The sequence below is a fragment of the Megalobrama amblycephala genome, linkage group LG2 (genome assembly GCF_018812025.1).
Source record: "Megalobrama amblycephala isolate DHTTF-2021 linkage group LG2, ASM1881202v1, whole genome shotgun sequence".
In the NCBI taxonomy this organism is placed as follows: domain Eukaryota; kingdom Metazoa; phylum Chordata; class Actinopteri; order Cypriniformes; family Xenocyprididae; genus Megalobrama; species Megalobrama amblycephala.
The window spans coordinates 48,899,916-48,915,145 of NC_063045.1; positions in this window are offsets into that span (position 1 = coordinate 48,899,916).

The following is a 15,230-nucleotide window of genomic DNA, read 5'->3' on the forward strand; positions in this document are numbered from 1 at the left end:
GGCCACACGACCGCGATAAGCCACACAGAGACAAGGCCGCGATCGGCCACACGACCGCGATAGGTCACACAGAGACAAGGCCGCGATCGGCCACACGACCACGATAGGTCACACAGAGACAAGGCCGCGATCGGCCACACGACCACGATAGGTCACACAGAGACAAGGCCGCGATCGGCCACACGACCACGATAGGTCACACAGAGACAAGGCCGCGATCGGCCACACGACCACGATAGGCCACACAGAGACAAGGCCGCGATCGGCCACACGACCATGATAGGCCACACAGAGACAAGGCCACACTGACCACATGTATACGAGGCCTCAATGGCCTAACGGAGACAAAGCCGCCCCGAGCACCAGAAAATTCAAAGCTATAGAAGCTGAAAATAGTAAAATGAAATACGTAAACATACACCACCACCAGTATTTGCATGAAAATACCTTAATCTTGACTTGAGAGAGCTTGCTGAGCTTCGAGGATGGTTTTAGAATCTGGTCTGATATAAGATTCAAATGCAGAGGAGGACCATCTGTCCAGAAGCTTGATGGCTGAAGATGAAACACCTCGTTTGGCTGCTGTGGTGGCAGCCCCGATCCTAAAGGAATGACCAGTATATAGCAAGGGGGAAAGGTTGCAGCTTCCTATGGCAGTAGCTAAATGAGTCCTAAACCAAGCTTTAGTGAGGGGTGCTCCATCGGGTAAAAGAAAAAGGGGAAAGTGATCAGGAGTTTTAGGCCGGACTTTGAGATATTTAATCATAGAGTAGAAAGGGCAGAAGCTGTTATTAAGTTTGAAAAATGTTAGAGTGACACCAGATCCTTGAGAATCATTCTTAGAATGCTTCAGAAAAAGAGTAAAGAATTTGGGTGAAAAACATAAATCAGAAAAAGAAAGACAGCGGGTCGGATTGAAATGTTTAGAATCTTAAGTAAATTCCCCTGGGCGCATAAAACCGTAGAAAGCTGATAGAAACACAGCTTCTAGTAGAGTGTTAATATAAGGGGAAAAGAGACCATTGCGGATGGAAAGAATTAATCTTTGTAAAATAGATAAAGTAATTGGAAGGCGGCGATCTGGACGTTTGCTGGACGAGTTAGCCATGCCTTTGAGTAACAAACGAATAGATGGTACAGTGAAAAGACTAGGATAATTAGGATTAAAATACCTTGCATAAAATTGAATGCCTGCGAGCAACCTACGAATGGAAGAAATTTTTTGATTGCGATTTTCAAAATTGTGAACTAGAAAAGCACAGACGGTCAATATTAAAATGGGAAATAGCGGAATCTGAAAGGAAAAACAAAACATAAGAAATGAAGACCATGCTGAAGTATAAGCCTTGAGTGTGGAAGAAGCCACGCCTTTGGAGATATAGTGACTAGCCGATTTGAGCAATTGGTCTAGTTTAATATTATCTTTGCTAGCGGAGGGCAGGGAGTTGGATCCTGATTGGCTGAAGGGCAGAGCCGTCTGAAAGCCTGAAAACGAAAACAAGACAGAGAGTCAGCAATGATATTACAGTGACCAGGAATGTGCGCAGCCATAATGATGAAATTATGAACGACGGATTGCCAGATTAAACGTCTCAGAAATGGCATAATGGTCAGACTGGAAGATTTACCTTTGTTGATAATAGCTACCGAAGCTTCGTTATCACAAAACATCATAATACATTTGCGAGACCACTCGGAGCCCCAGAGAACACTAGCTACCGCCAAAGGATAGATTTCATGGAGCGCGGAAGAGACGGAACCTGATTCAGGCTTAGGAAATGCGTTTGGCCATTTCTCGGCAAACCATTGCCCTTGAAAGAAACCCCCAAAACCAATAGAAGGGGCAGTGTCAGTGAACAATTGCAAATCTTCGGACGATTCAGGAACTTCATTATAGAAAAAGGAAATACCGTTCCAATGATTTAATAAGCGTGACCAAAAACTGAGATCAGACAAACACCCTTCTTCTAACCGAATTGGATCGCTTAATTTTGGCACGGAGTGAGCAAGAGTTAACAAACGAGAAATAAATGTCCTGCCTTGAGGAATAATACTCATCGCGAAATTTAGGTGACCGAGCAGAGAAAGCATGTCGCGCTTAGATACGGATCGTAACGAAGAAAAAGATTCAAGAAACACCCTGATTCGTAGAAGCTTCTCGTTTGGAAGAGAGGCTTGCAGGTTAACCGTATCGAGTAAGATGGCGAGAAATTCTAGCGTAGTTGTAATGAATGGAGACTCAGGCGGGAGATCCAAGTGCAGCATTTATTTACAAGTGAGAGTGGTCGTACAGGCAGGGTCAAAACAGGAACAAACAGGAACAGTAAGGAACAGGCAGAATCGTAGTCAGGGTACAGGCAGTAGATCGAGGCAGGCGGATATCACATACAGAACGGTATACCAGGCAAGGGTCAGGACAGGCAGCAACGGGTCAAGAAACAGGAACAGGCAGCAACGGTAACAGACAGGCAGACAGGAATATAAACGCTCGGAGATGATACACTGGGTAATCAAGACTTCGCGGTGAAGTGGTGTGTGTGTGAGTCCTTTATAGTCCTGGTAATGAGTATCAGCTGGGTGTGGTGATTAGTGTGGAGTGTGCATGGCTGTATGTGGCAACAGGTGATTGGTGGAGTGAGTGCATGTGACTGACAGGGAGGATTATGGGAAATGGAGTCCGGAGTGAACAGGAACAGACTGTGATCATGACATAACGCCCCCCTCCCGGAAGGCGCGTCCTCGCGACGTAAAGGAACAGCTAGGGAGGGGGGGGGGTGCATTGGAGATCTAACAGCAGCCGGGAACGGGATCTCCAATGCAGCCCCAGGAACACAGGCAGCCACGGTGGGTCAGGTGGCTCGGGCGGCCACGGCAGGTCGGGTGGTTCAGGCAACCACGGCAGGTCAGGTGGCTCGGACAGCCACGGCAGGTCAGGTGGCTTGGACGGCCACGGCAGGTCAGGCGGCTTGGACGGCCACGGCAGGTCAGGCGGCTTGGACGGCCACGGCAGGTCAGGCGGCTTGGACGGCCACGGCAGGTCAGGTGGCTCGGACGGCCACGGCAGGTCAGGCGGCTTGGGCAGCCACGGCAGGTTAGAGTCCATGGGTGACCCCAGCGGGTCAGAGTCTATACATGGCCCTAGTGGCCTACAGTCCATGAATGGCCATAGTAGTTCAGGGGCCCTTAATGGCCATGGTTGAGCAGGGTCCCCACCCACAAGCTCCCCACCCCTAGGTATACTGCCCCCCACCCAAAAAAGTTCTTGGGGAACTCAGCGGGGCCCGTCGCAGGTTCGTGGGTAAGGAGTTCGGGTGGCGCCGGCAGGGCCAGGCGTATGGGTGAAGCCGGCAGGGCTGGAAGCGTGGGTGGCGCCGGCAGGGCTGGAAGCTTGGGTGGCGCCGGCAGGGCTGGAAGCTTGGGTGGTGCCGGCAGGGCTGGAAGCGTGGGTGGCGCCGGCAGGGCTGGAAGCGTGGGTGGCGCCGGCAGGGCTGGAAGCTTGGGTGGCGCCGGCAGGGCTGGAAGCGTGGGTGGCGCCGGCAGGGCTGGAAGCTTGGGTGGCGCCGGCAGGGCTGGAAGCTTGGGTGGCGCCGGCAGGGCTGGAAGCTTGGGTGGCGCCGGCAGGGCTGGAAGCTTGGGTGGCGCCGGCAGGGCTGGAAGTTTGGGTGGTGCCGGCAGGGCGAGGAGCTCAGGTGGCGCTGGCAGGGCAAGACACTTGATGGGCGCTGGCAGGGCAAGGAATTCAGGTGGCGCCGGTAGGGCAAGGAGCCTGGGCGGCGCAGGCAGAGTCAGTAGTTTGGGCGGAGTAAGAGGCCTTTGGAGTGGTCTCCAGGTCCACAGCGCCCTCCTGAAGGACGTCTGTGTTTTGAGGAGAGGAGGACGTCTTCTTCTTCCTCCTCCTCCTCCTCCTCTGAGAGTGAGGCGATGGTTCACCAGCTGGAGCGGTCTCTGGAGCGGACTCAGTGGCTGGAACGCCCCCTACAACCTTCAGCACCGCAGGGGCGGCCATCTTGCCCGTGGGCACTGGCAAAGCAGGCATTTTGTCCATCGCGTCCAGAGCGCTTGAGTCCATAGCAACCGGTGAACTTGAGAGCGTTGAAACTGACGGACTTGAGAGCGTTGAAACTGACGGACTTGAGAGCGTTGAAACTGACGGACTTGAGAGCGTTGAAACTGACGGACTTGAGAGCGTTGAAACTGACGGACTTGAGAGCGTTGAAACTGACGGACTTGAGAGCGTTGAAACTGACGGACTTGAGAGCGTTGAAACTGACGGACTTGAGAGCGTTGAAACAGATGAACTTGAGAGCGTTGAAACCGATGAACTTGAGAGCGTTGAAACTGATGAACTTGAAAGCGAAGCGGCCGGCGGGCTTGAGAGCGTAGCGGCCGGCGGGCTTGAGAGCGTAGCGGCCGGTGGGCTTGAGAACGAAGCAGCCACCGGGCTTGAGTGCGAAGCGGCCGGTTGATACCTTGGAATGCCAGCCGCTCGCGCTGAAATCAGCGGTGGGTCAACCACACTGGAACGTAATCCTTGCTGTTCTCTGACTGATCTAGAGACGTGACGTGGCTCTGGGCGATCAGCGGCGACGTGACATTGCAGGCAGGCAGTATAAACGCTCGGAGATGATACACTGGGTAATCAAGACTTCGCGGTGAAGTGGTGTGTGTGTGAGTCCTTTATAGTCCTGGTAATGAGTATCAGCTGGGTGTGGTGATTAGTGTGGAGTGTGCATGGCTGTATGTGGCAACAGGTGATTGGTGGAGTGAGTGCATGTGACTGACAGGGAGGATTATGGGAAATGGAGTCCGGAGTGAACAGGAACAGACTGTGATCGTGATAGTAGTTGAGGGGCCTAGGGTTTTCTCTTCTGAAAGGGGAACGCCGACATCACTAAAAACTTGTTTAAGCGTGTCAAGAATTGAAGATTGGGAAGAAGGAAAATCAATAAGCAAAAAATCGTCAAGCAAATGTAAAACGAAAGGAAGCTTACAGGCGTTTAGCAGGATCCAACACAGTGCTTCTGAAAGGGAATTAAAAATGTGGGGACTACTTCTACACCCGAACGTGAGCCTCACTGCAAAGTAAAACTTTGATTCCCATCTAACGCCGAACAATGGCCAGTCGGAGGGGTGAATGGGCATGGTCTTGAAGGCATCGGTAATGTCAGCTTTAGCTAACCAAGCGCCTTGACCAGCTATCTTGATTAAATGAATGGCATTATCAACGGAAGCATAATGCAGAGAAAACGGAGCTAAGGGAATTAGTTCGTTAACGCTTGCAGTATGAATGGAATGAGGAGAAGACATGTCAAAGATGAGACGTTTTTTACCAGAATATTTACGGGTAGCAACGCCGATAGAATTGATCCGGAAAGGAGAAAAAGGAGGAGAAGCAAAAGGGCCAATAACATAACCTTTTTTTACTTCCTTCTCTAACAGAGCTGAAACTACGTCGGGCTCTGATAGAGCAGATTGAAGGTTTTTAGTCACAAAGGAAGATGTAAGTTGGGAAAGGATGCCCACCCGAAACCCTTGGGACAAACCGGTGATTAAGTAATCAACAAAAGTTGGGTCGGGGTGAAAAGAGAGATAGCTAGAGAGAACTGGAATATTAATAGGTGTTGATGGGTGTCTGTTCAGAATTTTTTCCGAATTTGGGCCTTCCCTCGGGTTGCTGGCCTGTACCGGCGAGGGCAGACTGATTTCGGGTGTGGATCCTTGCAAAAGCTACAAACATGAGCAAATTTATATTGAGAAAAAGTACAAACAGATTCATTGAAATTATTACATAGGTTAATGCAGTTAAATTCCACAATAGGGTGACCTCTACGGTCAAGAGGAGCTGTTACGTTTTCAGTACTATGGACAGCGGCCTGATCTTTGGTAGCGAATGCTTTAGGGCAGAATGAAGCCGAGTGTCCGTGAGCGCTGCATATAGCACATGATAAGATCTTTTGACCGCCAAAATGACGGACGAGCAGTTCAGTGTCTGTGATGGACCAGTTCAGTTTTGTGTTGTACAGACAAATGAAAGAAGCGGATTTAGCAGTGAAAGGTTTATGATATTCATAAAATAATGTCCCTCCATATCTTTGATTAAAATCCGCCATCATTGATAAGTAAAGATCGAGTTCTTCCCTTCGATCTGGGAAAGCTTGGCACAAAATGTCTCGGTAAATGCTGAAAGCGATAACGAATTCGCCAAATGAGAGATTACGTTGTAATCTGGGATCAGACGTTTTGAGAAATACTGCCACGTCACCACAATCCACCATTTGTCTGGCAGCTGCGGGTGAAGGAAGCAATAAAGTTGCCAGGTTTATATCCTTACCTTGGATGATGTTAGCTCTTATTTAGGGAGACACCGTGACTGCAGCAGGTGAAACAAAACGCCTACCAAACTCTTGGGCTGGAAGAGCCGTGGAGAGACTGAAGTTTGATGTAACGGGCGGGGCAGAAACCTGTTGGAATGGCGTCTGGATCGTATGATGAGAAGCTGGAAGTGCAGAGGAGGTCGAAGGCAGACACGATGAAAAGCTTAATCCGGCAGGTGGAGGAAGATCCGTTGGAATTACTAGAGATCTTGAAGGAGGATTTGCTGAAAGGTTAGAAGTCGCGAAGGAATTTTCGAATTTCGAAACCTTCGATTCTAAGCCTTTGACAGTGTCTGAAAGGCTATGAACGACCTGAATGAGCTGCGAATTAACATCCACGGATCCGGAGACGGCCGTGGGAGAAGTTATCCGTACTGACTGCGAGGATCTTTTGGCTGGATGTGGAGAAGATGACTTGGCTGCCCTCTTCTTGCCGGCTTGCTTAGTCTGGCCTGACGGCGCTGAAGTTGAAGCAGCGTGAACTACGACACAGTGGAAGAGGAGATGGTGGGACAAAATCCTCTTCGGAATCTGAATATGCTCACACGATATGTCTGTTAGAAGACATTTGTAAGGTTTGCAACTGACGCTACATTAATGAAGTGTGCGTCAGCATCTGCGAACTCAGACAAGGAGTAAGTACCAATCTTTTATACTCCAAGTGTTAGATAATGATTGGTTAGATCTGAATTAATAGTGACGTAACATTTGAGTCTTCCCGGCAGAACTTGCGCTAGAGCTTCATTTATTTTTAACAACTGCACTGTTTAAAACTGTCTTCACCCTGTATCTAGATATGTCTCTGATGAAAATCAAAAGCTGCTTGGTCTCCAAAGGTGGGGCCAGGTTTACCTACTCCACCAAGGTCTAAACTGCTGGTTCTCTAAACAGCATTTGTTCAGAAAGGTCATGCTAGCTGAGACAAAAATAAATCGTATGCATGAAATATGTAGAAATACTACTTTGACTTGATTTACTAAATGTGTCTGATATAACATTGCCATCTTGTGGATAGAAATTGTAATTACACATACTATCATTTCCCTGCTGAAAAATCCAGCTAAAACCAACCTAAGCTGGTTAGCTGGTCTTAGCTGATTTAAGCTGGAAGTAGCTGGTTTTAGCTGGTCTCCCAGCCTGGGTTAGCTGGTGTTCAACTGGTTTAAGCTGGTCTCCCAGACTGGGTTAGCTGGTGTTCAGCTGGTTTAAGCTGGTCTCCCAGCCTCCCAGTCTCCTAGCTAACCAAAACCCCTCTAAAACCAGCCATGACCAGGCTGGGAGACCAGCTAAAACCAGTCTGACCAGCTTAGGCTGGTTTTAGCTGGATTTTTCAGCAGGCTACTTCGATCGTCGATCAATGTACTCCTTTAAAATGGACCTTTAAAATAACATGTTTCCTGTTCGTGAAATGAAATGTGCCCAGCTAGACAAGTTCAGAGAGAGCAGTTGCTCTGGACAAGTTATAAAAACCTTCTTGAAGTAAATTCTTAATATCTTTACAAACGGCAAAGGCAACTTCAGAATAAACATGAAACGCATGGATTAGCTCTCGATATCGCTTATAGATCAGACTCTGGATGAGATCAGTGAATCAGGCCACTAAATGATGGCTGAATCAACATCAATAAATAACTAACTTCATCTGACCAAAACTTCTTTTGCTATAATACTGTAATGTACTTCAGAAACATAATGTACTTACAGCAGTCAGAGAAAAACTGAAATTCAAGCGTCAAGAGCCCAACTAAACTAAAGCAAACACTTATCTTCATAACGGTGACTTCAAACTTTATTATTTTCAATAAAACAGGTTGATTATGGACTGCAATGACCTAATATCACGTTTACAATGTAATTCAGAGGTCGTAGACATGTCTGTTTATAGAATGCTGTTTTTAAATACTGATTCTCAAGAGTCTGGAAAAGTGCAGTTGAACTATTGAAATGGGATTGTTTAACATAATTGATCTTGTAGCTTCCTCTTGTTAGGAAATGTCTGAAAACAAAACAGGTTTCACAACCTGTTGAAATATGTTCACCTTGGTCTGTTTGTGTAAATCATGCAACGTCAACTGGCGGCCCGCGGGCCAAATCCGGCCCGCCAGAGATTTCCATCCGGCCCCCAGAATAATACTGAATTCAGGAATAGCCTTGTAAGAGGAAAAAAGTTTAGGGCTGGTCCGAATACCATTTTTTGAGCTTCGAAGCTTCGGTAGTAATGAACATCAACTCTTCGGAGAGAGGGGCTGAACATATTTTTCTCTCTAATAAAGGCAGGAATCTGTGTCTGTATGTCCGTTTGCATTTTTATTATTTCGAGAACCGTTCATCCAATCGACTTCACAAGGCAGTGCAGTGTCGCATTTGGTGCAATATAGATGGACACGCGAGACGCGTCACATTCAGAATTAATAAACTTTTAGTAAACTACAGTCAGAACAGCGCGAGCGGGAAGCGGCGCACCTCATGCGGGCAGGGCTTATGCTCCGAGAACGGACACTGCACTAGTGATATAAAACGCACACACACAGGTCTGTTAAATTAAGCAATACTTTTAAGGTAGTCTAATATTTTTCTGACTAACAAATTGGCACAGTAAGGGTAGATTTAAATAAAGAAAAACGAAATTTAAATAAAGAAAAAACGAAATTTAAATAAAGAAAAAACGAAATTTATATAAACAAAAACGAAATTTAAATAAAGAAAAAACGAAATTTAAATAAAGAAAAATGAAATTTAAATAAAGAAAAACGAAATTAAGTTAAATCAAAAACGAGATTAATTTAGATTGATAATAACGGGTAAAAATGCTAATACATTTTGTTTCTATTATTGTATTTTCCACAGTGTCAAAGCAACAAAACACAAGCTCAGACATGCACTTCGGTCCATACAAACTCCGCTGTTCTGAACACTCCCGTTGCTGGAACACGGTGTGCAAACTCCAACCTGTTAAATATGGGAGCCGAAATAAAAACGGACACGCCACGCAGCTGAGACGCTCACGCAGCCAGTGTGTCGCCGGCCTTATTCAAGGGGGAATGAGAACAGTTTTGCGGGGGATCCCAGGTGTGCAAAAAATAAAAATAAAAAAAATATTCGAATGTCAAATTTTCAAATCGAATACCAACCCACCGAACGAATATTTGAATATTCAGGTCCGTTCCATATTTATTTATTTTTAAATCTAACGGAAAAAAAAACCCTTCTGAAAAGTAGCTTGTGCCATAGCCTGCCTTCAGTCAAGAATGACGATAAACGCGTTGCTCTCATTGAACATCTTTTATTGTTTCACGTGCTCATTTTTTCACAAATGTCAAAATTTTCCTTGCCTGGGATTAGCGCACAATTGCGTGACAGTGATGGACAGCTTGACAGCCTCACAAATATGAAGCCTAAAATATCGCTATCGCCCCCTGGTGGCTTGCTGCAGTACAGGTAATATGTAAAAAATAAAATAAATTTGGAATTAGAATTAGTATATCAAATAATAACATATTAGGATACAATTCAAATTTTATTTTATATTACGAGTATCTGGCCCTTACAGTGTCTGCAGAGAAAAATTCTGGCCCTTGGACAAATATAGTTGATGACCCCTGGTGTAAATGATAAAGAGTATAAGCTATCTATAAAAGAGCATCTTGGTAGGATGTCAACATTTAAACAGCTTTCAAGTTTTTTTTTGTTTTACATTTATATCATTAGATATTTGAGTAAGGTATAACCCAATACTTACATTTCAAATGTAATTTGCATTTTCTTTTAACAAAATCCAGTCGTCACAGACACGCAATGAATCTTGGGATAAGCTAGGCTGTGATATTTAGTTCTACAGTATAGTTTACTAGTTCTATCCGTCGCGGTCCATGGAAAGAAGTATGCACATATGATTTGGAGGCCACATTTAAAGTAGTTATTGAATTAGGACAGCCTTTGTCGCGCCTTTGAATGCAGCCTCTGAAATGGGACACATCTTACACATACAACGTGTACATCCAAATATATTCATATCCCTTTGCTATATTATACCTGACTTTGCTCATCAAATAACCCAGACAAAATGATGAAATATAAATATTTGTCTTTTATAACAGGAATGTGGATATCAGTTGACAAAGCAATAATTTAATCAGCAATCATGAGGCAAAAGCAGCTTTCAAACAAGAGATATTTGAAGGCTTTGACAGATATTGAAGGCTGTTGTCAGTTGGCTGTCTTCCTGGAGCTTCAATCAAAGCAAAATCCAGGTGGCAGAAGATGATACACTTGAGTCATTTAAAGCAACATGGTGTAGTTAATATTCACATCTGATTTTTGTCTTGCCATACATCACTGCAGCCAACTCTCAATGTTTCAATAGAGATAAACTCATCTCTATCTGATGAAAATGATCAGTGTTAATGAACAAATAAATATCAAATCTAGGCTGATCCTTTAAATTTTTTGATTCTACATCTTCCTGCTAATAATCAATGTATTTGTCTTAATTTTTTTTTCTTCTTTCTCTTCTTTTTTCATTTACGTTTTAAGAGTATTATGATGTCTTTTTGAGTTTGGGGAGATCAATTAGCTCACTCTGAGGACAAACATGTTTACATTGCATCACTGCTAGGGTCATTACCTCTTACCCTCATGAGATGAGAGCAGCCTGGGGTTAATTAGGGCAGGAATCATTCACACAGATTAGACCTGATTTGTTTCTGTCTCAGAATTGCCGTAATAAGACAAACAAATGAGTCACTTTGCCAATGTTTTTTATTTTATTTTATTTTATTTTTTTATTTAGAAACAGGTTGTTTGGGAGTCATTAGGTTGTTTATGAGTGTCTATTTCTCCCTTTGGGTTGTCATTTCTTTATACAGTATGAGTCACAAATGGAAGCATTTACAATGAGATTTTCTGACTGCATTTTGTTATAAACAGTGTTGGGGAAAGTTATTTTTAAAAGTAATGCATTATAATATTGTGTTACTCCCTAAAAAATTAACTAATTCCCTTAGTTACTTTTTATGGTAAGTAATGTGTTAAGTTACTTTTTCTCCTGGGCTGGGTTTGCTTGTTTGTTTTTTAATAAAGAAAAAAGTTCTATTTTTGGCAAATGTAAAGGTCCTTTTACACAAAAAGTGAAATGAATAAGCTTCAGGTTGAAGGAAATGCACATCTGTATAGTAGAGGGCATAGCTCAAACAAACCTTTCAGCTGTGCTGCCATTCTGGATTGCAGAAGAATCGGATGCAGGAGAAAAAAGCTTAACACTCTTTCTTCAGCAATAAAAACAAAAAATTGAAACAAATGTGATGTTTAAAGTAGTCCTGTCGCCCAAGTTCTATCAAGCCATTAGTGGGTGGTAAACCCAAGCATATCGGATGTCAGTACTTGTGCTTTAACAAGTCTTTTCTTAAACACTATATACCTTCTAATTATTTAACCAAAAATATCTGCCTTCCATTTACAATGCAGTGGTTTAAAATTCTCTAACAGCAGATGGAGAGGACTGCTGTGTTCCAACTCAATCCTCATCATTAATCAGGTAATTTTTCTTTGCAAATACTGGTGGTGGTGGTGGTGTTTTATCCCGTTTAAGGTTATCGCGTATGTGTGGCTGAGGTTTGCCGTTGTCGCCACACAAGCTATCGTGTGCGTGTGGCCTAACATGGCCGTTGTTGCCATTCAAGCCCATTGTGTATGTGTGGCCTAGGTTTGCCATTGTTGCCGCTCAAGCTATCGTGTGCGTGTGGCCTAACATGGCCGTTGTTGCCGTTCAAGCCCATTGTGTATGTGTGGCCTAGGTTTGCCGTTGTTGCCACTCAAGCCCATCGTGTGCGTGTGGCCTAATGTGGCTGTCGGCGCCACCCAAGGTTATCGTGTATGTGTGGCCTAACGAGGCTGTTGTCGCTATTCAAGCCCATCGTGTATGTGTGGCCAAGGTTTGCCTTTGCCGCTGCCCAAGGTTTTCGTGTATGTGTGGCCTAACGTGGCCATTGTCGGCGCTCAAGCCCATCGTGTATGTGTGGCCTAACGTGGCCGTTGTCGCCGCTCAAGCCCATCGTGTATGTGGCCTAACGTGGCCGTTGTCGCCGCTCAAACCCATCGTGTATGTGTGGCCTAACGTGGCTGTTGTCGCCGCTCAAGGCTATCATGTCTGTGTGTCGCCGTTCAAGGCTGTCGTGTCTGTGTGGCCTAACGTGGCCGTTGTCGCCGTTCAAGGCTATTGTGTATGTGTGGCCTAATGTGGCTGTCGTCTCTGTAGTCTTACCCTCTTGGTCTTTTCTTTTTCTTGCCTTCCTCTCATCTAGTCTGTTGTGCTTTTAACTGCTTTCGCCATTTTCTCACACCATGGTGAAGTTGCTTTCTTGCACTGACGAGCATTGTAGTTTTTTCATGTTTAATTAATTTTTATCTCTGTTTCAGGAACTGCAAGATCCAACACTGGTGGGTATATATTTCCTCAGTTTTTGGGGGTTCGGGCTAGGCTCCATCCGGTGGGATAATTCTCCACCATTTTTTGGGGGTCGGCTATGCCCCTGCCTTCATCTTCAGGCAGGAAATGCAGAGTCCGCAACCCTTAAGGATCTGAGCTACGGACGGGGCCTACGTCAAAAAACTTTCTTACAACATTTTGCTTGCTGATTGTTAATAAATATGGTTGTCATGTTATCTTACCTCCCCGAGTCTTTCTGGTAGAAATGAAAGCTCTAGCGTAAGTTCTGAAAGAAAGACTCAATGTTACGTCACCAATTAGTTTAGAGCTAACCAATAATTATCTTGCACTTGGAGTATATAAGATTGCTGACACGTTTGAGTCCGCAGATGCTGATGAAAACCTTCACCTCCATCCTCCCCACCACCATCAGGATGGTCCCTGTCCATACTTCCCAGGGGGTCGGCTATGCCCCTGCCTTCATCTTCAGGCAGGAAATGCAGAGTCCGCAACCCTTAAGGATCTGAGCTACGGACGGGGCCTACGCCAAAGAACTTTCTTACAACATTTTGCTTGCTGATTGTTAATAAATATGGTTGTCGTGTTATCTTACCTCCCCGAGTCTTTCTGGTAGAACTACTTTTTTCTTGTGTTCAGGTAGGCGATATGGCAGGCTGCGAACCACCACACCTGGCTCTGTCTTGATATGGTGCTGAATGAGGTTTGTACGGCCAGGTAGGGGAGAAAACACGTCCACAAACTCTGCCTGTAATTTGGTTAAATCAATGAGCTGGGAGGGCAAGAGATGATCGCCTCCTGGGGCCAGTGCGAGAGATTCTTTTTTTATGTTCGCCTCTGGCCCGAGATCATCCTCTCTGCTAATCACCATTTTTTAGAAGACTGAGGTGGTAAACTTGACATGCTCCCCTCCTATCTGAGCGTATTACCTCATAATCGAGATCCCCAACTTCCCGTGTGACCTCAAACGGTCCTTGCCACTTTGCAAGTAATTTTGAACTTGACGTTGGGAGCAATACAAGCACTTTATCTCCCGGTGCAAATTTATGCAAATTGGTCCCCCTGTTATACATCCGGCTCTGTTTGTCCTGGGCCTGTAACAAATTATCCATAGAAAGCCGCCCCAAAGTGTGAAGTTTTGTTCTCAGGTCCAGCACATACTGAATTTTGTTTTTTGATTGAGAAGGTCAGTCCTCCCAAGTTTCTCTTATGATGTCTAGCACCCCTCTGGGCTGACGACCATAGAGCAACTCGAAGGGGGAAAACCCTGTGGAGGCTTATGGGACCTCTCGCACAGCTAACAACAGGGGTTCCAACCATCTATCCCAATTTTTGGCGTCTTCCTGCACGAATTTACGAATCATTGTTTTAAGCGTGCGATTAAAACGTTCGACCAGCCCGTTTGTTTGTGGGTGAAAGACGCTGGTGCAAACCGATTTAATGCCCAATAATGTCCATGACATAAACGCTGTGCCCTGATCAGTGAGGATTTCCTTGGGAATCAATGCGTCAGCAACACTCTTAGCGGAAATGTTGTGGAGAGCCACTGCTTCCGGATATTGTGTTGCATAATCCACAATGACTAATGCAAAACGATGTCCTCTTGCTGATCGCTCTAATGGCCCGATGAGGTCCAGGTCAATTCTCTCGAAGGGGACGTGCACTAATGGGAGTGGGCGCAAAGGCGCTTTTGGGGTGGCCGGTGGGTTTACCAACTGACATTCACGACAAGCCGCGCACCACCTGCACACATTCTCGTGAATGCCCGGCCAAAAAAATCGGGTCATGAGGCGATTTAGTGTCGTCACCTGTCCTAAATGACCAGCCATTGGATTAGAAGGAGCCGCTTGGAAAAGCATTTACCTGTGGCTCCTAGGAACTAACAACTGGGTTGCATCTTCTTTTGTCTGAGCATCTTGGGTCACTCGATACAACCTATAATTGTATAAATATTTTTTATAATTGCAAAATATGGATAAGTAAGCGGTTGTCCAGCATGGAGAGGCTGACCATCGATGGTAGTGACCTGTTCAAATGCACGTTTCAGCGTCTCATCCTGAGACTGCTCCAGGGGAAAATCATCGCGCTCCGAGAGAATGGGTCTCTCGATTTTGTTCTGTTCCCCTGAGGCAGTACTCAGTGGTCCCGGTTCAGTCTCTCCCGGCTGCACACTCGCGTTCCCCTCCAGTGCACTTTTTCCCCAAGAGGCATCCGTACATAAAGCCCCCCAAAATTCTGTAAACGCCGGCCAATTGGTTCCCAAAATTAACGGATGCCGTAGGTGCGGGTTAACTGCCACCTCAACACTATGCTTTTGGTTCCGGAATTGAATAATGACTGGCACGATAGGATACTCCACCACATCCCCTTGCACATACCACACCTTAACCACGCGGCTAGTATCCAATGCCCCG